This window comes from Lathyrus oleraceus, chromosome 7 (genome assembly GCF_024323335.1).
Source record: "Lathyrus oleraceus cultivar Zhongwan6 chromosome 7, CAAS_Psat_ZW6_1.0, whole genome shotgun sequence".
Taxonomy (NCBI): domain Eukaryota; kingdom Viridiplantae; phylum Streptophyta; class Magnoliopsida; order Fabales; family Fabaceae; genus Lathyrus; species Lathyrus oleraceus.
The window spans coordinates 515,299,145-515,325,808 of record NC_066585.1 but is presented as its reverse complement, the minus strand read 5'-3'; the positions used below and the strand labels follow the sequence as shown (position 1 = coordinate 515,325,808).

General features: G+C 41.6%; 1 non-coding gene across 1 annotated transcript; it reads right to left on the bottom strand.

Moving 5' to 3' along the window:
- Nucleotides 1-21,199: 21,199 nt before the first annotated feature.
- Nucleotides 21,200-21,306, bottom strand: LOC127108697 (small nucleolar RNA R71). The gene has a single exon (XR_007796219.1). It is a non-coding gene; the product is annotated as a small nucleolar RNA R71 (small nucleolar RNA).
- Between the last annotated feature and the right edge of the window lie 5,358 nt (nt 21,307-26,664).

Sequence of the window (26,664 nt, the reverse complement as noted above, 5' to 3'; positions counted from 1 at the left end):
TGTCTGATTAATAACTGTTGCCTACTTGTATGATGTATGAGGCATATATTATTATTGTTTGATTGCCATGAACAATCCCCATTCATAACAAATGTATCCCTCTCCCATGAAATGTATAATATTTATTCTTTCATTCTTTATTCATTTGTTAATACAAGAATTAAAATGAACATTCGATAACCATTTCAAAACAAGATCAAAACCTCGATCCAACGTCGAGTAATCATTGTAAGTCGATTGCTTTATGCGTCGCCATCAACCTTGTAAGTCGATTGCCTCAGGCATCACCATCTACCTTTATCCCTGGTTCCTCTCCTTGCCCCATCCGTCGATTCTTGTTCCGTTTAGGTAGCACCCATTAGGTAGAACCCTTTTGTATGATAACATAGGTAGAATTCCCTCATTCTTTTGTATGATAACATAGGTAGAATTCCCTCATTCTTTCGTATGATAACATAGGTAGAATTCCCTTACTCTTTGCATGCTAACATTAGGTAGATGTTCCCATTTGTAAATCCTAACTCATAGGTCCATATTGCATGACAACTCTAGGGCAGAGCTTCCCCATTTTTTAGACCTTCCGTGCATCTCCGATCTTGTGGCATGTCACTCCGTCCTATTACAAAGAGGTAACTGCCTAAGACTCGATTCAGCGAGCTGCGACACCTGCTGCTAGGACGTGAACACATTGCCCACTCTCCTTTGACACAACTGGTGTCCTCCTTCGTAAGTCCATGTTCAGATGGCAACCCCTATGTAGCCGAACTACGGCAACTCTGATTCTCATGTTCAGATGAGATACGTAGGCACAAGATGCGATGTCTTGCCGAGTTTGATTGACAACTAACAACTAATCCTTATTTACCTTCGCCCTCGTTGCGATTCTTTTCTCTCGTCCTCGTTGCGATCGAGACCTTCCCTTTCTCTTGCCCTAGTTGCAATCGAGACCCTTGTTCCCGTAGTTAGCTGAACTACGTTTTGCTCTGATTCTCATTCCAGATGAGATACGTAGGCATAAGACGCGATGTCTTAGCGAGCACACTCCTCTTTCACCCATAGGTAGCCGAGCTACGAAGACTCTGATTCTCATATTCATATGAGATACGTATGCAGTGGATGCGACATCTGTGCGAGTCATTTTCTTTTGACCTTTATTTTAGTAAATAGTACATTAGATAAACACACACCCTTTAGACAAGAACAACAAGAGTGGATCCCGTAGAGTACTACGGATGCGTAGGGGTGCTAATACCTTCCCTTCGCATAATCGACTCCCGAACCCAAGATTTGGTTGCGAGACCTTGTCTTTTCCTTTCCTTTCTCCAGGTTTACTTCGAGCGTTTCCTTTCCCTCCTTTGGGATAAATAATGCACAGTGGCGACTCTTCTGTAATTTCTTTTTCGCCGGTTGTTTTTTCGTATACTATATTTTTTAGGCTGCGACAGCTGGCGACTCTGCTGGGGACTGTATAGTTTCCCTAAGTGAGTCCCTCCTAGCTTTTGTAGGTTTCTTGTTTGTTGGGTGTTTATTCTTTTGTACAGTTATTTATTTTTCAGCGTTTACTTGCTTTACCTTATTGCATTGTGTACATATCATTGCTGTGTCTGTTGGCTCTGTGGGGGTTGACTGTTTGTTGGGGTGGGATGTTCTATGAGAGATAAGCCCACTACCCAGGCTTAAGCGTACACACAGGTTTTAGAGTGGATAGTCATGAGGCTTGCGTGGCATGTTGCTACGTTAAGTCGTTCATGAGACCCATATTTCAGACGAGGTTTCTGTTGGATATATTTTTTCCTATGGGTGTTCCATAACGATAAATATTCCTTTAGAAATCGTCGACTCTGGTGACCATTTCCCGAGAACTCAGTCGAGGCCTCTCCTCCGAGACGTGATTATGTTAGCTCTGGTGGGCGCATTCTCGCTGCTCAATCCGAGGACCCCGAGACTGGGAACCTGCTTTAGGATATCCTGTTGAGGGGAGTCAATGGAGTTTTTTTGTCCCGTAATAATGCCAAACCTTCAGTGGTAAACGTATTATTCTTGACTGAAGGGCTGAAGCTGACAAACTTCTGTTCTTAGAACCTACCAGTGAGGGGTGGGCTAAATTCAGGAAACCTTAACCTCCAACCAACCCGGTTTTCTGGAGCAGAGTTTTGATCTTGTGTTATATTCCTCAGTGGGTTTCTCTTCAGAAAGTGCAACCCGACAGATGTTCAAGCAGATACAGCAGTCCTGATTTCCATGTCACCGCATTGCATCACATCATTTTGCATTCATATCATTTAACGCATGTTTATCCATTACCAGGGGTTTACATCTTCTTCTTGATTCCAGTCGGGGTTTTCTGGTTCTCCTGAGATGGATATTGGCAGAAAGAGACACGTCGCCTACAAGTTTCCAGTGGTTTGTTTGGAGCCTATTCAACAACTGATGAAGTTAATGAATCACGATTCTCTAGAAGGATTCCGAAAGGAGTACGGTTTGATTCTAAGTTTCATCACGGTTCTTTCCAAGGATCAACATGATGCTCTCTTCACACTGCTGCAGTTCTATGACCCTCCATTGAGGTGTTTCACATTCCCGGATTATATTTTGTTCCCTACTTTGGAGGAGATTGCCAGTTTTCTCAGGGTTCCTATCAAGTCACAGTTGTTGTTCTACAGTTCTGAGTTTCTACCCGATCTCAGCACGGTTGCTTCGGCCATATATTTGGGGAAATCAGTCTTGAAGGCTAATATGTGTCAGAAGGGAGGAGTCAATGGTTTTCATTTGAGTTTCTTACTGGGAGAAGCAAAGAAGAAACTAGAAGATGGTGACCAGAGGGGTTTCAATGCTGTGTTGGCTCTTTGTGTGTATGGGATTGTCCTGTTCCCTAATGTTGCCAAATTTGTGGACATGGATGCAATGCGCCTCTTCGTGTTGGGAAATCCAGTGCCGACCTTGATAGGAGATTTCTTTCATTCGGTGCACCACAGGAATGAGAATAGAAAAGGAGGATTGTTGAATTGTTATGCGCCTTTGTTTTATAAGTGGTTCAGTTCTCACCTACCCAAATCAGGAGCGTTCACTGATGTCGAGGACTCGTTGAGTTGGTCGAAGAGATTGATGGGGTTGAGAGATGAGAATATTTCTTGGTGGTATGACCGGAGCTTGCTTCGGGCGGATATTATTCACAGTTGTGGGAACTTCCTGAATGTACCGTTGATAGGAAGAAGAGGAGGGATCAACTATAATCCTTCTCTAGCAGTCAGACAGTTAGGATATGCTTTAAAGACTCCGCCTTTTGGAAAAGGTGTGGAAGAATCTCTGTTTTTCCATTCTTCATCTGATTTGACTGTACCCCGTAAGGCAGCTGAGGCCTGGCTCAAGGTGATCAAGAGAGGAAGGACCGTGCTTGGAAAAGGAGATTGTAGGACTTATCCTCAGTATGAAGAGTGGCTTCAAGGAAGAGTTGAAGAGTTTGGTCTGCCGTTTCCTATTGAAGAACCTTTGTATCCGCCTACTCCTGAGCAGTCAACAATGGTGAGCCGAGAGGAGTATGACAAACTGAAGAATACCATTGAGGGACTTCAAACCGAGAACTCGGAGTTAAGTGCGAAGTTGCAAGACTGTATGCATCAATTCCATGAGGCAGAATATCAGAAGGGGGAAGCCGTCAGATTGCAAGAGGAAGCAGAGAGGAAATTAGCTGTGGAGGTGGACTTCTTCAGGAAGATAGACAAGGCCTTGGGATCATCCAGTTCTGAGTTGAGGCGAGTCAAGCAACAGTTAATGGATGCTCATGGTAAATTAACTGGGTGGAAAGAGAAATGGGATGCATTTTCAGCTTCTCGGAAGGCAAATGAGGAGGAGATGGTGGCCGAACTGACTGGTCAGATGGAGAAATTGAAGACTTTGCTGAAGGAGAAGAACAATGAGCTTTTGTGCGCCCGTTCGACTAATGGTTACATCATAGATCAACTCCATGAGGCTCAAGAACAGATTGAAGAACTCAAGGTGCTGGCAGGTTTGAAGAAATCTAGACTTGAAGAGGTATTCGGAGAGGATGATGGGAATTACTACATAGAGCACATCAACGAACTGAATGTGATCATTCACAAGAGGAATCTGCATATCCGGTGTTTGACAGAATCTCCAGATCATCCCGACACGGTGGCATTACTGGATGAAGTGAGGAGCAGTCCTTATGGGTTGTATACAGGAGGCTGATTCCTGATTTTTGTTTCTTCTTTACTTATTATCTTGTTGCTATGTAGTGATGATCCACAGACTTGTTGTGGAGATCCTCTTTTGATGTACTGTTGGCTAAGGCCCGTTTCCTTGAACTCATTTGTATGACGGTTTCCCTTTATTGCATCTTGATCTTAGAAGCTTATCCATGACTCAGTCTTCTTGCGCTTTCACCTGATGTGAGACCGGAATCAAGGGATTAGAATACCCTTTGGAATCGATAAACATGTCATTGCATTAACATATTCATTTGCATATCTTGCATAACAGGTACCGCTGCGGTGTTCTCATATTATTTGGTGTTCCACTAGCAGGATAGCTGATTCAGGAATTCACCGGTACGGTACCCGCAGAAACCAGCAGAGAGCAATGGAAAGCCAACAAGCAGACCTCGCCGAGATGAGGATCCACATGACCCAATTCATGGATGTGGTTCAAGGGGTGGCTCAGGGACAGCAAGAGCTCAGGCAGATGATGCAGAGGAATCCCGCCACAACTCAACCAGAGACGTTGACTGATCCTCCAGCTGGAGAGATTAACGGACCCCGTGGACCGGGGCCTACCCCGATCCCGCATGTCAACTCCGGTCAACAGCCCGTCCATGATGATCAGGACGACCAGTTCACCCAGATGCAGGAAGACTTTGGCATGGGCCATGACATGGACCCCATGTTTAGAAGGTTAGAGGAGAGGCTGAAGGCAGTGGAAGGACAGAATTCTCTGGGAGTAGACGTTGTTGACTTGGGATTGGTCCCATGCGTGAGGGTGCCACCAAAATTCAAAGTCCCAGTCTTTGACAAATACAATGGCAGCTCTTGCCTAAAGACCCATGTGCAAGCCTACTTCCGAAAGATGGTTGCATACTCTGATGACGAGAAGCTACTTATGTACTTCTTCCAGGACAACCTAGCTGGGGCATCCTTGGAATGGTACATGAGGCTGGACAGAGCCCACATCCGTTGCTGGAGGGATTTGGCTGAGGCTTTCGTGAAGCAGTACCAGTATAATGCAGACATGGCTCTGGACAGAACTCAACTTCAGAATCTGTCTCTTAAAAGCAATGAGTGCTTTAGGGAATACGCTCAACGCTGGAGGGAGACAGCTTCCTGTGTTCAGCCTCCTATGTTGGGAAAGGAAATGGCCAACATGTTCACGAATACGCTTCCTGGACCTTACCTGGAGCGTCTAGTAGGGTGCAATGCCTCCAACTTTGCTGATGTAGTCTCTACCGGAGAGAGGGTGGAGAATTACCTGAAGACCTGCAAGATCCAAAGTGGAGGTGGATCTTCATCAGGGGTAAAGAAGTCGTTCATTGGAGGGCATAAGCAAAGAGAGGGGGGTGTGAATTCTTTGTCTTCATACCAAAGTAGGGGTATCCAGAGGAACAACTTTCAACCTTATCATCAACAACCGTATGTTGCGGCTGTGACCATTCCAGCTGCAGCACCACTACAACAACAACCACAACGTCAACAAACTCAGTACCAACAACAGCAACAACCGGGTAACAGACCTGCCTATCAACAGAGGCAAAGGATGATGGACCGGTGTTTCGACACTCTTCCAATGTCGTACGCTCAATTGCTTTCTAGTCTTCAACAACTACAACTTGTGCAGTTACGCACTCTGGCTCCTCCTGTTGGTAGGCTTCCGGTGGGTTACGACGCCAACGCTAGGTGTAGCTTCCACTCTGGGGCACCTGGCCATAATATTGAGAATTGCAAAGCTTTTAAGCACGTAGTTCAAGACCTCATAGATTCGAAGGCCATCAACCTTGAACCAGCTCCTAATGTCGTCAACAATCCCATGCCGCAGCATGGTAGTGCAAATGTTAATATGATGGAAGAGGAAACCAGATCCATCAAAGATGTGTTGAAGCTGAAGACTCCGTTGTTGGATATCAAAGGCTACTTGCTGAAGGCCGATGTTTTCCCCGGTTGTGGGAAGGGTTGTGTGGATTGTGCTACTCAGAGTGGGGGTTGTTTGAAGCTGCAGCAGGGTATCCAGGCGTTGCTCGACGAAGGTACCCTCCAGGTTGAAGACTTGTCTATCCAAGAGTCTGTGGAAAGGGTTGAGGAAGAGATGTTTCAAGATGCTACTGATGAATTCACAAATGATGAACCTGTTGATTGTGTAATTCCCATTGATGTATTTAATTTTTCCAATGTTGTTGCTGATATCCCAAACAATGTGGTTGATTCTAATATAATTGAACTTGATTCCGATGTTTCGGATGTTTATGTTTCAATGAATGAGATTTTTAAGTATGACTATGATGTTGCTACTATCACCATTTTCTACCCAACTAATCAGATCAATATGCCAGAAGCGCAACCAGTGCCACTAGTGCGACCGTCCACTATGACTATCACAACCCCTGGTCCTTTACGTTTCACCAGCGAAAGGGCCATTCCTTGGCATTATGGAGGGAGTGTATACACGCACGATCATAGGGTGGAACGCCACTGAAAGTAGAAGAGGATCAGAAGTCTGAACTTGAAGTTGAAGGTCCCGCAGTGGACAATGTTGGTGGAATCGGGCGATTCACCAGGAGTGGTAGATTGTTCTCACCACCGGTTAGCCAAGCTGATAGTGCTGATGCCGCGGATAAGACCAAAGGTAAACAAGTTATGAATGAGGGTACCTCTGCACCCCAGGCTGGCTCAGAGCCTACTTTCTCGAAGGATGTGGACGAGCTCTTAAGAATTATAAAGAAAAGCGACTACAAGGTAGTCGATCAGTTGATTCAGACGTCGTCTAAGATATCTATTCTCTCACTCCTGTTGTGCTCGGAGGCACACAGGGAGGCACTTCTGAAGGTTCTTAATGCTGCATATGTGCCTCAAGAAATCTCGGTAAACCAACTAGAAGGGATCGTTTCCAATGTTCATGCAAGCAACGGGTTGGGTTTTATCGATTCTGACTTAACACCATCCGAACGCAATCATAACAAGGCTTTGCACATCTCGATGGAATGCAGAGACACTGTGTTATCACATGTTCTGGTGGATACAGGCTCCTCTCTCAATGTGCTACCCAAGAGAGCCCTGTCAAGGTTAGAAGTAGAAGGTTTGGTCTTGAAGCCTTCTAATCTCGTGGTGAGAGCCTTCGATGGTTCTAAGAGGTCGGTGTTTGGAGAGGTAGAATTGCCAATCCTGATTGGATCACAAACCTTCAACACTGTCTTCTATGTGATGGATATCAGTCCCTCGTATAGTTGCCTGCTGGGTCGTCCTTGGATCCACAATGCTGGGGCAGTCTCTTCAACTCTACATCAGAAGATTCAGTTCCCGGACAACGGACGAATTGTCACCGTCTGTGGTGAGGAGGATATTCTGGTCAGTAACCTGTCTACATTCAAGTATGTAGAAGTAGAAGGTGAAATTCATGAGACTTTGTGTCAGGCCTTTGAGTCAGTTCAGATCAAGGATGAAGCTCCGGTGGAAGAGGTTAAAGCGGGTGCCACTATCTCATCCTTTAAGCAGGCACATGCCTTGGTGGATTCAGGTGTTGCTCCCGGTTGGGGACGTCTGTTGGAGTTACCAATGAAAGACGACAAGTTCGGATTGGGTATCAGCCAGCTCTGACTTCTACAACTTCAACATTTCAGACTCGTCAGGGGCCGATTACTTTCTCCAGTGCTGGCATCATCCAATATGGCCAGATCTCTGCGATCAACGATGAAGATGGGGATAGTGATTGCAACATCGACAACTGGATGCGTCCGAGGATCCCGGGTGAAGTCATCAACAATTGGTCTTCCGAGGAAATTGTCCAAGTCACTCTTCTAGAGGAGTAATTTTTCTTTGTTTATTCATGCATGTCCAAGTCTTACGTTCCGCCCAGGGCGTAATGACTCATTGTAGGGCTCATCTATGTGAATACCTACATTGTTTATCATAAATGAGGGACGTCTTTTGCATTCAAATATTTTGTTCACTGTCTTTCTATTTTTGTAGTTTTCAAAATTTCAAAAGAATAAAAATATTTGGCAATGTTTTGTTTAGTTTTCACTCACTGTTCACACTCATAAGCACATACCATCACTCATGCAGATACACATCACCGAATCTTATTGATAACGGTTCTTCTATGGCTCGCTTCAACTTCGAAAATCCAATCTTCCAAGCTGAAGAAGAGGGTGATGAAGACTGTGAACTCCCTGAAGAACTTGCCAGGCTGTTAAAGCAAGAGGAAAGGGTCATTCAACCGCATCAAGAGTCTACTGAAGTGATTAATCTCGGCACCGAGGACACCAAGAGAGAAATCAAGATAGGGGTTGCTTTGGAAGATGATGTAAAGAAGGGGTTGATTGAATTGCTGCAAGAGTATGTTGACGTCTTCGCTTGGTCTTATTAGGACATGCCAGGGCTTGACACAAACATTGTGGTACACCGTTTGCCTCTCAAAGAGGATTGTCCTCCGGTCAAGCAGAAGCTCAAAAGAACAAGACCAGAGATGGCTGTCAAGATAAAGGAAGAAATGCAAAAACAGTTGGATGCAAGGTTTCTAGCGGTTACCAATTATCCGCCATGGGTTGCAAATATCGTTCCAGTACCTAAGAAGGATGGAAAGGTACGGATGTGTGTTGACTACCGGGATCTGAACAGAGCTAGCCCTAAAGATGATTTCCCATTACCTCACATCGACGTTTTGGTGGATAACACAGCTCAGTTCTCGGTATTCTCCTTCATGGATGGCTTTTCTGGCTATAACCAAATCAAGATGGCACCAGAAGACATGGACAAGACAACTTTCATAACCCCATGGGGCACCTTCTGCTACAAGGTGATGCCGTTTGGTCTGAAAAACGCTGGGGCAACATATCAACGAGCTATGGTGACTCTGTTCCATGATATGATTCATCATGAAATCGAGGTTTATGTGGACGATATGATTGCCAAATCTCAGATAGAAGAAGAACATTTGGTGAATCTGCAAAAACTGTTTGAGCGTTTGAGGAAATTCAAGCTGAGGCTTAATCCGAACAAGTGTACTTTCGGGGTGAGATCTGGGAAACTGCTGGGTTTTATTGTTAGTGAAAAAGGGATTGAGGTGGATCCTGACAAAGTGAAAGCAATACAAGAAATGCCTGAGCCAAGAACAGAAAAACAAGTCTGTGGTTTCTTAGGGAGGTTAAACTACATTGCAAGGTTCATCTCTCACCTAACAGCCACGTGTGAGCCAATTTTCAAATGTTGTTGAGGAGGGACCTGATCCAGATGAAAAGTGGACTTTGTTGTTTGATGGGGTTGTCAATGCTAGAGGAAGTGGAATTGGTGCTGTCATTACTATTCCGAAAGTCGCCCACATGCCTTTCACCGCTCGTTTGACTTTTGAGTGCACCAATAATGAAGCTGAGTATGAAGCCTGTATCTTGGGTATTGAGCAAGCCATTGGTTTGAGAATCAAGACTCTGGACATCTTCGGAGATTCAGCTCTAGTAATCAATCAAGTAAATGGTGATTGGAACACTCTCCAGCCTACTCTGGTCCCCTACAGAGACTACACGAGAAGACTGTTGACTTTCTTCACAACAGTAAAGTTGTATCATATACCTCGTGATGAGAACCAGATGGCAGATGCCCTTGCCACTCTATCCTCCATGATCAAGGTGATTCGGTGGAACTGTGCCCCCAGGATCGATGTTATGCGCCTTGACAGGGCCGCGTATGTGTTTGCTGTTGAACTGGTAGTTGACGACAAGCCCTGGTATCACGACATCAAGTGCTTTCTGAAGAATCAAGAGTACCCTGCAGGGGCATCCAACAATGATAGAAAGACTTTGAGAAGATTGGCAGGCAGTTTCTTCTTGAACAAAGACGATGTGCTGTATAAGAGGAACTTCGACATGGTTTTGCTCAGATGCGTGGATAGACACGAAGCGGACATGTTAATGCAGGAAGTTCATGAAGGCTCCTTCGGTACTCATGCCGGCGGACATGCAATGGCTAAGAAATTGTTGAGAGCAGGTTATTACTGGATGACCATGGAATCTGATTGTTTCAAATATGCTCGGAAGTGTCATAAATTCCAGATTTATGCTGATAAGGTGCATGTGCCGCCAAATCCTCTGAATGTGATGTCTTCGCCGTGGCCGTTTGCTATGTGGGGCATTGATATGATTGGAAAGATTGAGCCGACCTCCTCCAATGGGCATCGCTTCATCCTTGTTGCCATTGACTATTTCACCAAGTGGGTCGAAGCAGCGTCATTTGCGAATGTCACCAGACATGTGGTTGCCCGATTCATCAAGAAAGAAATCATTTGTCGTTATGGGGTTCCCGAAAGAATCATTACTGATAATGATTCCAATCTCAATAACAAAATGATGAAGGATTTGTGTCAGAGCTTCAATATTCAACACCACAATTCTTCCCCCTATCGTCCTAAGATGAACGGTGCTGTTGAGGCAGCAAATAAAAACATAAAGAAGATTGTGCAGAAGATGGTCGTTACGTACAGGGATTGGCATGAGATGCTACCCTTCGCCTTACATGGGTACCATACTTCAGTACATACATCGACCGGGGCAACCCCTTACTCCCTTGTGTATGGTATGGAAGCAGTCTTACCTGTTGAAGTGGAGATTCCTTCTCTAAGAGTCCTGCTGGATGTCAAGTTAGATGAAGCTGAATGGATTCGGACAAGGTTCAACGAGTTAAGTCTTATCGAAGAGAAGCGAATGGAAGCTATTTGTCATGGGCAGTTGTATCAGAGTCGGATGAAGAGGGCCTTTGATCAGAAAGTGCGTCCTCAGTGTTTCCAAGTTGGAGATTTGGTGTTGAAAAGGATCCTTCCTCCTCAGACAGATCACAGGGGCAAATGGACTCCTAACTATGATGGACCGTATATTGTCACCAAGGTTTTTGATGGTGGAGCCTTAATGCTTGCAACTATGGATGGTGAAGACTTCACTTCCCCTGTGAACTCAGACGCAGTTAAAAAATACTTCGCATAAAATAGACCCGCTGGACAATAAAAAGAACAGTCCAGGCAAAAATATGGGCATCCCGACGAACCAAGAAAATGAAAAGGTTCGGGAAAAAATTAGGGATTAAAGATGAAAAGGTTGTACACCCGGTAAGTTGAAAACCTGAAAAGGCAACTTATGCAAAAATGGGTATCCCTGTGGATTAAAAACCCGAAAAGGGCAATCCAGGCAAAAGTTAGGGATTAAGCGAATGAGTGCGTTCTGAGTAGTTTTGAATTTCATCTCGTGTCGATAACTGGAAACTTCCAAAGGATAGGAAACAATCCAATCACTCTTTTCGGAAAGCGGATCATCTGGAGGATCTTGAAGACGAGCGAGTCATAGCAGAATTGGAACCCGGTAGAAATCCATTTCACATTGCCGTTAGATTAATTTCTGTTTTTATCTTGTTGTGCGATTACCTCTTTCCAGGGATTGCTTCCTGATGTAAATGCCTATTCAGGGGCCACTCAATCAATAAAATTATGTTATTCAGTACATCTCTGTGTTCATTTTCATTTTACTGTTTTGTTTGCAAAAATGACGTCCGAATTTTTGATAAACATTGCATCATGAAACATAAGAGCTTTACAGGTACATGCTCAATGAACATTTAAAATTGCTGTAAATTTTAAGTACTTTGAATCATCTATTCAGAAAAGGTACACTCGGGGCATTTCCTTAATATTCCCAGCAGACGATCGCAATTGTTTTGTTTCAACAATTGGTACTTGGTACCTTATTCCTGCAGAGCTGATCAGAGCATTGGATTCTTCAATTCCCAGCAGGTTCTCACTACGGTGCTTCCCCAAGCATGTGTTTCAGGCTATACACTCCCTAGTAGAGTTGACAGTGTCAGACAGTATATCCCCAGCGGAGTTGACAGTGCCTGACTGCATCTTCTCAGCAGAAGCGACTGATCCTCAGAGTTCGATGCCAGATCGATGATCTCGATGATAGATCCATAGTCTCTTTTCTTAAAGCAAAATCTAGGTACCATATCGGTGTTTTCTCCCCCTGCTGAGTCGTCTCTCGCAGGTTATGATTGCCAAAACCACTGTCGCGCTCCTCAGTAGCACATTCTTAGTACCATTCTCTCCCTAGTCAGAGTCTCGGTATCTCGTTGTTTCCAAAACACCGTGTGGCGGGTCATTTCCCCACGGAGTTCTTTGTGTTGTGTATATCCAACAACATTGCCAGGGTCCAGAAGATTGCGATAATTTCCCCAGCAGAACTCCTTGCCTTGGCTCGGCGTTCTCTCTAATCAAGCATTTCATATCCCTGCATGTAGAATCATATTGCATTGCATCCTCCCAAATCGCGTAGCATTTCCATTTTCATGGAGCATTACACCATCGAAAAATTCAAACATACGCATGTGAAGCATAAAACATTCTCAGTATCCCAAGTGATAAGCCAGAGATTTGTTTCCAGTATTCAGACTGAAGGTTATTCATGACTTATTATCCCCGGCATAGGTCGTTGGCCCACATGCCGCCTCAACTATCATTTTCCCTATTTCTGCCGATGCTGAAGGGCATGAAAAGTTTTCCGGTATTCAGACCGAAGTGACATTCAGGCCAGTGTTTCCGGTATTCAGACCGAAGTGGCATTCAGGCCAGTGTTTCCAGTATTCAGACCGAAGTGGCATTCAGGCCAGTGTTTCCGGTATTCAGACCGAAGTGGCATTCAGGCCAATTTTTCGATGTTCAGATCGAAGAAGTTTCCGACGTTCAGGTCGATGCAACTTGTGGCATTCAGGTCAGTTTTTCCGGTATTCAGACCGAAGTGGCATTCAGGCCAGTGTTTCCGGTGTTCATACCGAGGTGGCATTCAGGCCAGTGTTTCCGGTATTCAGACCGAAGTGGCATTCAGGCCAATTTCCCGGTGTTCAGACCGATGTCGATAATCTAGTGTCTTCCGATGCTCAGAACGAAGTCATTTCCAGTATTCAGACTGATGAGCGGCATTCAGGCCATGGGTTATTCCTCTGTTACCATTTATTTTGGTATTCAGACTAACATTCTTTTTTCGGTGTTCGAACCGACTCTCACCGTACCAGACGGATTCTTTGTTGATATTCAGATCAAGACTACCTCTTTGCCGATTCTGACAGGCATTGTTACTTCACTTCACTTCAGTGTAAATTTCCGGGTTTTTATTGTATTCAATCCCTTGATACCTCAAAAGTGCGAAAGCCGATGCTGTCTTCCTTTCGGGTCTCTAGTTGATTGAATAGGGGCAGCTGTAATACCCCAAAATGTACCCTTCATTTTTTATGGAAGCATGGGATTATGTTTCACATTGCATTAGCATCATACTAGGTCATACTCATTGCATACTATATCAATGACTTGGGAAATCATGGTTTTATTGATCACTCCTCAACAGAAGGAGCCTACACAGAGAAAGACTGAGAATTGAATTTCATTCTCCAAATATACAAGTCTCAAGGGTCTCAAGGGGTTCCATATGTCTTATTATGGTCCTCAGTTCATCAGTGGAAGATTCAGAGCTCTCAGAGTGTGCATCTGCATTTGATCAGAAATCAGGGTTTCATGGCTATCTGCAACAGGCAATGTTTGATGGGAATAAAAGGGGTCTCATTCATGTCATGATTAGAGAGGCATCTTTTCCTAAGAAGATCCACAATTATCACAGAAAGATCCATTGGCAATCAGTTCAATCAGTTCCTAGTCATTTTTGCCCTAAAACTAGGGTTTGGTATAAAATCAGTTTATTTCTGATTCCTTGAGTGAAACTCATTTCCATGGCCCTCCACATGTCCACAAGGATCTACATGCAAAAAATCAGCTCTTTATTTGAGCCAGAGGTGCTTCAATTGATCAATGGAATCGGGAATATGACAAATTGGGAAAAGTCAACTGTGGGGCCAGAAAAGTCAACTCTTGACATTTTGAAAGTGGAATCTCAAAATTCATGCCTAAGGAAGCCTACATGTGAAATTTGATCAAGGTTGGATCATGGATTCATCATTTAACCAGGAGTTGGAAAAGTTACCAAATTTGGAAATAGTTGACTTTCCATTTAAGGCAAGTTTTATGGTTTTTTGCACCCACTTTAAGCCTATACTCCATCAAGATGAAAGCTCCATTTGAAAATTTCTCCAACATGAAAGTTGTTCCTCTTGTTCCAAGCTTTCTAGAGATATAAAGTTTGTTTCATTTGGATTAAAATTGAGAAAGTTATGCTTGGTCAAAGTAGGACTTTATTTTAGGACACTTAGAAAATTTTCTAAGTCCAAAATTTGCAAAATTTGTCAAGACTTATAGGCCAAATTTCTTGCACTTCAAGGCATCTTTGGGAAACACTTTCTTCATGAAAGTTGTACCTTGTTATGTCCTCTTTCACACCTTTTTGGAACCACCCCATTTGGATCATTGGTTTGGAAGATACACTCATCTAAAGTTGGTATCATAGGCTGAATTTTTTGACAGCATTTTGGCCAAACTGGCCCAACCATTTTGCAGCCATGAGACCTGAACTTTATGGCCATTTTCACCTCTTTCCACTCACCATTCCAAGACGTGTTCAACATGAAAGATGTTAAGCTCCCTACCCTCTTTCTACTGTTTGCATTGCCTTGTCGTTTGGTCATGTATTCATCAAGTTACAATGCCTTAAAGTCACCTAGTTGGGTTATTTTCATGCTGCACAAGAAAAACCAAGCCAAACCCCAAAAACAACCAACACATCTTTTACCTCATTTGGACATTTGCTTTTGGTTCATTCACTTAAGTTTTTCCACTTTTAACCATTTCTTTTCACACCTCATGTTTGCACAATTGGTCCATGACTCAAAAACCAACCCTTAAGCCCATCCACACACTTGAAACCCTACATATATAAACTCCTAAAACCCTAATCAGAAGAGAGAGGCTTCTATTTTCAAAGGAGGCAAGGCAAGAGGAAAGATACCAAGTTGCATTCCCTTCCATTTTCACAAATTCTAAAAGTTCTCAAAGCACAAGCATCTCATTCTCATCCCATCCTTCCATTTTCAAGAAGCAGTGGACTTTCTCCACTAGGTAATCTTTTTATCCCATCTTCCATAACCATATTCCATGTTTTGTTCATCATATTTGTTCATACCACTATTTTACTTATTCATGCCATTACCATGTTCACCTCTCCATTATGCCATGCTCCCTTTTTCTTCATGCTTTTTTTTATGCTAATACTATGCACTACTTGTCCATAGAACCCTCACCATGAGACTTTGTTTTGAACTTTAAGTTTTTTTGACATTTATTTTTTTGAAAATCTTTGCATGAGCCTCCCTTGTTGTCCATATTTCTCTATGATAAAGTCACTATTTTCCATGAAATAAAACTCCATTGTACTCTACTTATCTTATACTTGAGTTTTGCTTTATACATCATTGCATTTGGAGCACTGTAGAGTGAGATAAGTTAGGTATAAGATGGAGAGATGTGGGCTGCATTCACGTTTTTTCTTGCTGTGCATGGCTGGGTTTCACGTGTGCATGAGAGGGCCATGCGTGTCGCGCCCTACGCCTTTAGATCGCGCCTGCCCGTTGCGATCTTAGCCGTCCGTCCAAAGTTTGTCTTTTAGTGACTTATTAATGCTTGACCTATTGAGGCTGGTTCACATGAGTTAATGAAAAATGCCATTTCCATGTTGTCACACGCGGTACTGCTCATGCATGGGCTGGGCCTAGCGCTCATACTGCTACCTGCACCACCATCTGGCCCATCATTGCTTTTTGTTTATTTTTGTTTATTTCTTTTTTAAATTCCACATTTAATTTCTGTTTTCATTTTAATTAATAAAAATACTTTATTCATTTATAAAAATACCAAAAAATATTTTTTACTTTCCTTATTGTTTTATTTAATTTATTTTAATTTTTATTTTCGTTTTTATTTAATGCTAGTATTTTATTTTAATTATTTGTTTCAAATAGGCCATTTTAACACACTTTTTTCCATTTATTTTATTTCTATAACTTAAAATTATTTTTAGATTCTGATTTTTGGGATGAGGGTTGACCAATGTCTTATGGTCAACCTGACCTTTTATTGGAATTTTATTTCCCATTTTTAATTTATTTTGGATTCATTTTTGGCCTAGTTTGCTCGGTTGACTCTACATTTGACTTATGTTTTATTTCAATTAATTTATACACTAATTTTCATTATTTTTAAAATCTTTTTGGGAGATGATGATGTCCTGACCCTACCTAAATTAGTTTAATTTTTCATAATTTTTGTGATTAATTTACTATTTATTTGATAATTTTTAAGTTGACTTGACTTTTCGGTTGACTTTTCTATGATTGATGTTTGACATAGGGATTGCTTAGGGCAATTGAAGAGATATTTTGATCCTCCCTTGTTCATCTCATGTGCCACATATTAGAGGCCTTTCATCTTGATTTTATTTGATCCTTGCATCATTTCCCGATTAAATTATTCATTGGTTCTTTGTGTGCATAGTTTCACTTGTCTGATTTCATCTGATATTTTTTACACTTGTTTCTTTCATCCATGCTTCTATTGTTTGATTGTTTAACATGTTTATACTTATCATACATTGTTTAATGTCTTATTATTTCATTCTTTGATTATTTGACTTGATCATATACTTGTTTATATATCTTATCTGTCTGATTAATAACTGTTGCCTACTTGTATGATGTATGAGGCATATATTATTATTGTTTGATTGCCATGAACAATCCCCATTCATAACAAATGTATCCCTCTCCCATGAAATGCATAATATTTATTCTTTCATTCTTTATTCATCTGTTAATACAAGAATTAAAATGAACATTCGATAACCATTTCAAAACAAGATCAAAACCTCGATCCAACGTCGAGTAATCATTTTTCAAAACCTAACAGAACCAGCACGTATTCATCCATCTACCTTGTAAGTCGATTGCTTTATGCGTCGCCATCAACCTTGTAAGTCGATTGCCTCAGGCATCGCCATCTACCTTTATCCCTGGTTCCTCTCCTTGCCCCATCCGTCGATTCTTGTTCCGTTTAGGTAGCACCCATTAGGTAGAACCCTTTTGTATGATAACATAGATAGAATTCCCTCATTCTTTTGTATGATAACATAGGTAGAATTCCCTCATTCTTTTGTATGATAACATAGGTAGAATTCCCTTACTCTTTGCATGCTAACATTAGGTAGATGTTCCCATTTGTAAATCCTAACTCATAGGTCCATATTGCATGACAACTCTAGGGCAGAGCTTCCCCATTTTTTAGATCTTCCGTGCATCTCCGATCCTGTGGCATGTCACTCCGTCCTATTGAAAAGAGGTAACTTCCTAAGACTCGATTCAGCAAGCTGCGACACCTGCTGCTAGGACGTGAACACATAGCCCACTCTCCTTTGACACAACTGGTGTCCTCCTTTGTAAGTCCATGTTCAGATGGCAACCCCTATGTAGCCGAACTACGGCAACTCTGATTCTCATGTTCAGATGAGATACATAGGCACAAGATGCGATGTCTTGCCGAGTTTGAATGATAACTAACAACTAGTCCTTATTTACCTTCGCCCTCGTTGCGATTCTTTTCTCTCGCCCTCGTTGCGATCGAGACCTTCCCTTTCTCTTGCCCTAGTTGCAATCGAGACCCTTGTTCCCGTAGTTAGCTGAACTATGTTTTGCTCTGATTCTCATTCCAGATGAGATACGTAGGCATAAGACGCGATGTCTTAGCGAGCACACTCCTCTTTCACCCATAATTAGCCGAGCTACGAAGAATCTGATTCTCATATTCAGATGAGACACGTATGCAGTGGATGCAACATCTGTGCGAGTCATTTTCTTTTGACCTTTCTTTTAGTAAATAGTACATTAGATAAACACACACCCTTTAGACAAGAACAACAAGAGTGGATCCCGTAGAGTACTACGGATGCGTAGGGGTGCTAATACCTTCCCTTCGCATAATCGACTCCCGAACCCAAGATTTGGTTGCGAGACCTTGTCTTTTCCTTTCCTTTCTCTAGGTTTACTTCGAGCGTTTCCTTTCCCTCCTTTGGGATAAATAACGCACGGTGGCGACTCTTCTATAATTTCTTTTTCGCCGGTTGTTTTTTCGCATACTATATTTTTTAGGCTGCGACAGTTATGTATTTACCTTTACTAAGACATGTAGATAGAATAAGAAGTTACAATTTGGGGTCCACTTGTTTGACTTATTTTTGTATCTCTTTGTGTAAAAATGCACACAAAGACACATCTACATTTTCTAGATGTGTTGTTTTACTCCAAGCATGGGTTTGGTCCAGACTACCGTCCCTAGCGCCTGTCAACAACAACCCGTTCACATTCCCGTTCTCACAAAAGTAAGTTCTTAAAAATGGATTATATTTACTTATTTTACCGATTATTATCTCTAAATAATATTTTTACTTTTATGGTGCAAATGATTGACACGTGGTATGAGTTATAACATATGTCCTCGACACTGTATTATCCAATATCGCAATCTCTTGGATCACATTCGACTGACAGATGTATTGCCATTAACCTAATTAATTCGTAATAATTTGTTAATTTCTTCTAACAAATTTAAAATCTAATATATGTTCACATTTCAATTCATTTGGCGTCCATTTCTAAATTTGGATCATGACCATGGAATCAACGAATAAGACGCGCATCCGTTTGGACTGCATGCACACCAATCATACGATTCACCACTCTGGAGATGCACAATAGTGATTGATCACACTAAAATTTACGTATTTTCGACTCCGATTTCACATGCATTCTAGTTATTTTATTGTCATTTTGTTGTGTTATTATTGTGTTTTCCTTTGTTTTCAGGTTTTTACTTTAATCGGAGCCCCGATCGAGAAAAGGAGTGAAAAAGGGCTAAAAACCCTAAAATTCAGCATTTTGTGCTTATGGCTTACCCCATGGCGGGCGCCACAGACCAAGCCATGACGTGTCCAAGTCCAACTTCCTCAACTCCCACGTTTCCCCACTTCATCCACTAAGGCGCCCCACTTTGTGCTTGTGGCGGGCACCATAGCCTTGTGGCGGGCGCCACAAGAAGGAAACGGTTTCCTCTATTTTCAAGTTGAAGGGCGTCCAAGTCAATTCCACCTTTTTTATTTTCCTATAAATAGAAACGCGAATTCAGTTTTACAACCATCCAAACTTAGAACAGAGGCAAACTCAGAAGCAAATTTGTTTCACATAGGCATATATTCAGTATTTTATAGTGGTAGTCGCTTCGCATTGGAGTGTTACCACAATTGTGTCATCAAGTCTGTGATAGAGTTTGTAATCGAGTTTGGAGCACTTTGGAAGGAAGTTAATCCTGCCGCCATTTACATTTCCGCATTGCAATTTATTCATCCCTCCGATTGGAGCAGGTTTTTATTACTCGCCTTTACTTTATTTATTTCCCGCACTCGCTTTTACTTTATTTATTTCCCGCACTCGCTTTTACTTTATTTATTTCCCGCACTCGCTTTTACTTTATTTATTTCCTCGCACTCGCTTTAAATTATTTATTTCCTCGCACTCGCTTTAAATTATTTAATTCTCGCACTCACACTACTTTTATTTATTTCTCGCACTCGCACTACTTTTATTTACTTTAATGCACTTTTACTTTACCATGTCTAACTAAATCTAAAATGTTAGAATGTAAGGATCGTAATTAAACCGATAATCCGTACAATTGTTCGTAGAAACACTTAAGGGCTATTTTAACTTTCAACTTAAGTTTTCCCGCACTTCAATTCCGTTGGGTAAGATCGAAAGCCGTCCAACGTCTTTATAAACTTAATTGTTTTTAACTATTTCAAAAACAGCGAAAGCGCTTTGTCTAGTTCATTAGGAGTTTTTAACATCAAGGAGAAAAAAGATTTTAAAACTATTTTCGGACGCGTTTATAAGTTTAGAGTCTGGTTCGTAAGAACCTCTTTTGGTTAAGAAATCCAGGTTATAATACTTTTCAACTTAGTTAAGATACTATATTTCTTAAAAATAGGTTTACTACTCTAACGCAATGCGCGCCTTTTTATAAGTGACAATAAGAGGGTTTGATTAGGGAGTACAACTCGGTTCTGAATACGTGAAAGCGACAGTTCCTGTTAAATTAGTTCTTTTCAAAGTAGGAAACATTGCCCATAAGTATGTCTATTAGCAAGTACTTGGATTATCAACTGATTACGTGAATTACATTCGACCCTGTCTTTATAAATTATATTCTATTTTCAATACTTTACTTTTCATTGCACACTACAAAAACACCTATTTTGACTGCCTTTGATAAACACCATAACAACAGATAACGATAGATTGACATTTGGTCTCTGTGGTTCGATAATCTTTTATATTACTCTGACGCGTTCGTACACTTGCGAACACCAAGTTTAACAACGCATCAAGTTTTTGGCGCCGTTGCCGGGGACCAATTTCGTCAAATGTCATTTTCCTGTTGTTATATCGTTTAGACTTGGGTTATTTCCCGCCGATCAATGCGAAGAACTCGCAGTACCGGAAGTTTAAGTTTAGTAAATCCTCTGGCGGAACCTGAACGTTACACTCGCGCACGTTTATTCTTTCATAGAATTAAGAGAGCTATGGCCGAAGATCAAAACCAAAGACCTCTTAAAGATTTCGCTCAACCATCTAACGAAGAACCTAGTTCTAGAATAGTAAACCCAATCATCCCAGCCAATAATTTTGAACTTAAACCATCCTTGTTGCAATTAGTGCAACAGAGACAATTCGTGGGTCTCGCTACCGAGAACCCTAACCAACATTTAAAAATATTTCTTCAATTAGCAGATACTTTTAAAACCAATGGAGCTTCTCCTGAGGCAATACGTTTAAGATTATTCCCTTTTTCCCTCAGAGATAAAGCCCTATCATGGTTAGATTCCCTTCCACCCAATTCCATTACGACTTGGGGTAACCTTAGAAGAGTTTTTCTTGCTAGATATTTTCCCCCGAGTAAGACCGCCGTTCTTCGAAACCATATAACTAGATTTACCCAAAACCAAGGAGAATCGCTGTTCGAAGCTTGGGAGAGATATAAAGAGTTATTACGAGCATGCCCACATCATGGTTTAGAAAATTGGTTAATCATTCAAACCTTCTATAATGGACTTCATTATAACACAAAGATGACCATCGACGCTGCCGCAGGCGGTGCTCTGATGAACAAACCTTACCCTGAAGCTAGTGCCCTCATCGAAGACATGGCTCAAAACCATCAATCATGGGGAGTCGAACGAGCGACGGTGGAGAAGAAGGAAGCCCAAGGAGGAGTGCATGAACTAAGCTCTATAGACATGATGCAAGCTAAAATGGACGCATTAGCTCTCAAAGTCGAGCATATGTACACAAACCCGAATACTGTAGCCGCAGTTTCGTCGGATTGTGAGATATGTGGAACCCAAGGACACCAATCTGCAGAATGCAGTCTATTAAACGAAACCCACTCCGAGCAAGTGAACTACACCTAAGGGAACCCATATTCAAATACTTATAACCCTGGATGGAGGAATCACTCTAACTTCTCCTATAAAAACAATAACCCAATTCAAAATAATGCACCTCCGAGACCTAGTTATCAAGCCCCTAGATCAAATCAACCTATGCAACCTGTACCACCAAAGTCGAGCCTTGAGAAAATTATGGAAAATTTTATCACCGCTCAAACCCAACAAAACAAGGAGTTCATGAACCAAAACATTTATGTTAACGAATTGATTACTCAGTTAGGAACCAAGGTTGACCAAATAGTTACTTATACCAAGATGCTTGAAACACAGATCTCTCAGGTAGCTTTAAACCAACCCCTCAGACTACACCTGGAGGACAATTCCCTGGACAACCTCAACAAAATCCGAGGACAAGCCAATGCCATTACCCTAAGAAGTGGGAACGCTTATGATGAGCCACCAAACCCAAGACTGAGTGAACCCAAAACTTCTAAGGAATGTACCAAACCCCCGGACGAAGTAAAGGAACCAGAAGAATCTGAAAACCAGGATGGTCGAGAGAAAGGAGAAGAACCTAAAGATAAGATTTACGTACCGTCCCCGCCATATAAACCACCTATACCATATCCGCAAAGACTCAAACAAACCCAGATCAATAAACAGTACCAAAAATTTATTAAAGTTATAGAAAAACTTCATGTAGAAATCCCTTTCATAGAAGCCATCACCCAAATACCTTCTTATGCAAAGTTTCTGAAAGACATCCTTACCAACAAACGTAGACTTGACGATCCGAAGCCTTTTGAATGTAATGCTATTTCCGAGGACAAATTAGCAAAGAAAGATAAAGACCCTGGAAATTTCTCCATTCCTTGCCTTTTGGGTAATCATGTCATTGATAAAGCTTTTCTAGACTTAGGAGCTAGTGTGAGCTTAATGCCTCTAGCAGTTTGTGAGAGGTTAAACTTAGGAGAATTACAACCCACTAAGATGTCACTTCAGTTAGACGATAGATCTGTCAAATATCCGATAGGCATTTTAGAAGATGTCCCTGTTAGGATAGGTCAACTATTTATCCCTACTGATTTTGTCGTCATGGACATCAAAGAGGACAATGATATACCAATTCTTCTAGGTAGACCATTCTTATCGACTGCAGGAGCCATAATAGATGTCAAGAAAGGAAAGTTGACATTTGAGGTAGGTGACGAGAAAATAGAATTTATACTTTCGAAATTTCTTATGGCACCTGTGATGGGAGACTCGTGTTATGCCTTAGATATCATTGATGAATGTGTTAGAGAATTAGAACAAAAAGAAATTATCAAGTTACCATCAACCCCCATAAAGGAAGATGATGACTTTAAAGAACCTTACATCGAGGATAACCTTTACGAATGTTTATCCCTTACCCCAGATCCTATGCCATGCCCTAAGAAACCAACCTTAGAACTTAAGGAACTGCCTAAGAACCTGAGATATGAGTTCCTCGATGAAAAGATGAACCGTCCAGTTATAGTCAGTGCTACCTTGAGCCAAGAGGAAACGAACCAACTTTTAGACGTTTTGCGAAGACATCCTTCAGCCTTAGGATATAATATCTCTGACCTGAAAGGTATAATCCCATCCGTATGCATGCATCGGATTTTGCTAGAAGAAGATTCAAAACCCTCTAGGGAGCATCAGAGAAGAATAAACCCTATAATGAGCGATGTTATTAAGAAGGAAGTTCTTAAGTTACTTGAGGCAGGTATAATCTACCAGATCTCGGATAGTAAGTGGGTGAGCCCTGTGCATGTAGTACCTAAAAAGGGAGGCATCACAGTCGTGCAAAACGATAAAGGCGAACATGTAGCAAAACGTTTAGAAGGAGGATGGCGGATGTGTATAGATTATAGAAAATTAAATAAAGCAACTAGGAAGGATCATTTCCCTTTACCATTTATAGACCAGATGTTGGAGCGTCTAGCCAGACACTCTTACTTCCGTTATTTAGATGGGTACTCTGGATTCTTCCAAATACCTATTCACCCCGAAGATCAAGAAAAAACTACTTTTACATGCCCCTATGGAACCTTTGCCTACAGACGAATGCCTTTCGGCCTCTGTAACGCCCCAGCTACTTTCCAACGCTGCATGATGTCAATCTTCGCAGATTACCTTGATGGTATCATGGAAGTGTTTATGCACGATTTCTCGGTTTGCGGATTCGATTTCCATAATTGCCTTGCTAACCTTGAGAAAATCCTGGAGAGATGCGTGGAGGTAAACCTCGTGCTAAATTGGGAAAAATGTCATTTCATGGTGACCGAAGGAATAGTTTTAGGACATATAGTTTCCGAAAAAGGTATAGAGGTAGATAAAGCTAAAATAGAAGTTATAGAAAACCTAAAACCACCAAAAACAATCAGAGAAGTCCGAAGCTTTCTTGGACACGCTGGATTCTATCGGCGTTTTATTAAGGACTTCTCCAAAATAACTAAACCGTTAACCGGACTTTTAATGAAAGATGCTGAATTCATTTTCGACGAAAAATGTAATGACGCATTTAATCTCTTAAAGCAAGCATTAATCTCTGCACCTATTATGAAACCGCCCGATTGGTCGGAACCTTTTGAGATAATGTGCGATGCTAGTGATTATGCAGTTGGAGCCGTTCCAGGACAAAGGAAAGATAAAAAATTACATGCCATTTATTATGCCAGTAGAACCCTAGATGCTGCCCAACTTAACTACGCAACAGCTGAAAAAGAATTACTCGCTGTAGTTTTCGCTATAGACAAATTTAGATCTTATCTAGTAGGAGCAAAAATTATTGTTTACACCGATCATGTTGCCATTCGTTACCTATTAAGTAAAAAAGATGCCAAGCCCAGGTTACTCCGATGGATTCTATTACTACAAGAGTTTGATTTAGACATAAGAGATAAAAAAGGCACTGAAAATGTAGTAGCCGATCACCTTTCTAGGCTAGAACATCTAAAACCTGAACTAGTACCTATAAATGATGATTTCGCCTATGATAGACTGATCGCTAAAGTAGAAACATTGAAGACAATAACCTAGACCTTTATGAGCACTCCCAAAATTCCTTAGGAATAAGTAACGTACCATGGTATGCAGATTTCGTTAATTACCTAGCTGCTGATATAGTACCCCTGATCTTGACTACCACCGCAAGAAGAAATTCTTCCACGATGTGAGAAACTTCTACTGGGACGAACCTCTCCTTTTCAAAAGGGGTAAAGATGGCATTTTTCGCCGTTGCGTTCCAAAAGAAGAGGTAAATCATATTATCGAGCATTGTCATTCTGCACCTTATGGTGGACATGCGAGCACCTCTAAGACATACGCCAAGATTCTTCAAGCTGGCCTATTCTGGCCTACCATGTGGCGTGATGTCTATGCTTTCATTGTCAAATGTGATAGATGCCAACGCATTGGAAACATTTCAAGACGTGATGAGATGCCTCTAAGAAACATTCAGGAAGTAGAACTCTTTGACGTATGGGGTATAGATTTCATGGGACCTTTCCCACCATCCTTAGGGAACAGGTATATCTTAGTAGCTGTAGACTGTGTGTCTAAGTGGATTGAAGCTATAGCCGCACCCACAAACGACACTAGGGTAGTAATCAAATTATTTAAAAGCTATATATTCCCTAGATTTGGACCACCACGTTTGGTCATAAGCGATGGAAGATCACACTTTATATCGAGAATATTTGACAAACTTTTAAGAAATTTATAGGAACTACTCCTTACCAACTAGTTTATGGAAAATCTTGTCACTTACCATTCGAGTTAGAGCATAAGGCCTATTGGGCCATTAAAACTTTGAATTTAGACTACTTAGCCGCTGGAGAAAAGCGTATCCTGGACATTCATAAATTAGAAGAACTTAGGCAATCTGCCTACGAAAATGCAAAAATATATAAAGAGAGGACAAAAGCCTATCATGACAAAAGAATAGTAAAGAAAAACTTCAATGTAGGCGATTCTGTTCTCCTTTTCAACACTAGGTTACGACTTTTCCCTGGAAAGCTACGTTCAAGATGGACTGGCCCCTTCGAAGTATCCAAGATTTTGAGATCCGGAGCCGTAGAAATCAAGAACGATACCTGTAGTCCATTCATTGTAAATGGACAAAGACTGAAGCTCTATGAAGGAGGAGACATTCCAGCATACTACTCAAGCCACACCCTGATTGATCCACCGATTCATACTATTACAGGTGTATAAGTTCTAACCGTCAAGCTAATGACGTTAAACAAGCGCTGCGTGGAAGGCAACCCATGGTTTTTCTTTTCATTTTACTTTTTTTTCGCATTTATTTACATTTATTTTTATCTTTATTTTATTTTATCTTATTTTGCATTGAGACTAAATTTGAATGGTTTGTATTTTCAGGATCACTTTCCTAACTTTTACAGGATGCAGGGTTTTGATGACATGCATGTTGCCTATAGAGACAATGCTCAGAGGGAGCGCTACATTGCTTTATACCAGCGCCCTATGGCACCCACACGTTACCCTGATCAGCATTGTATGGAGGCACTGGGTATCGAGCCTAGTATCAGATTCCTTAGCCACCAGCTCCACTGGGACGAATTTGCTGATGACTTGAATAACACATATAGGAACCTGACCTTGGAGTTCCTGAGTTCATTCGACTACGACCCATATTCTGGACCAGATGGGTATGCTGCTTTCAGACTTTTTGGAGTTGAGTACTCCTTCAGCCAGAAAGAGTTCGGCGACTTATTGGGTTTCCAGACCACTCCTGATGCTATCCCGGAGACACCTTTGGGATATTTTCTGGGTAAGGAGGTGGAGATGTTTTGGAGTGATATATCAGGTGGCGGAAGCCAGGATCCATCTACACAGTTATCTTATGTCATACATAACCCGACCTTCAGATATTTTCAGATGATATTAGCACATTCCTTCTTGGGAAGACAGGATGCAGAGACTCTACTAAG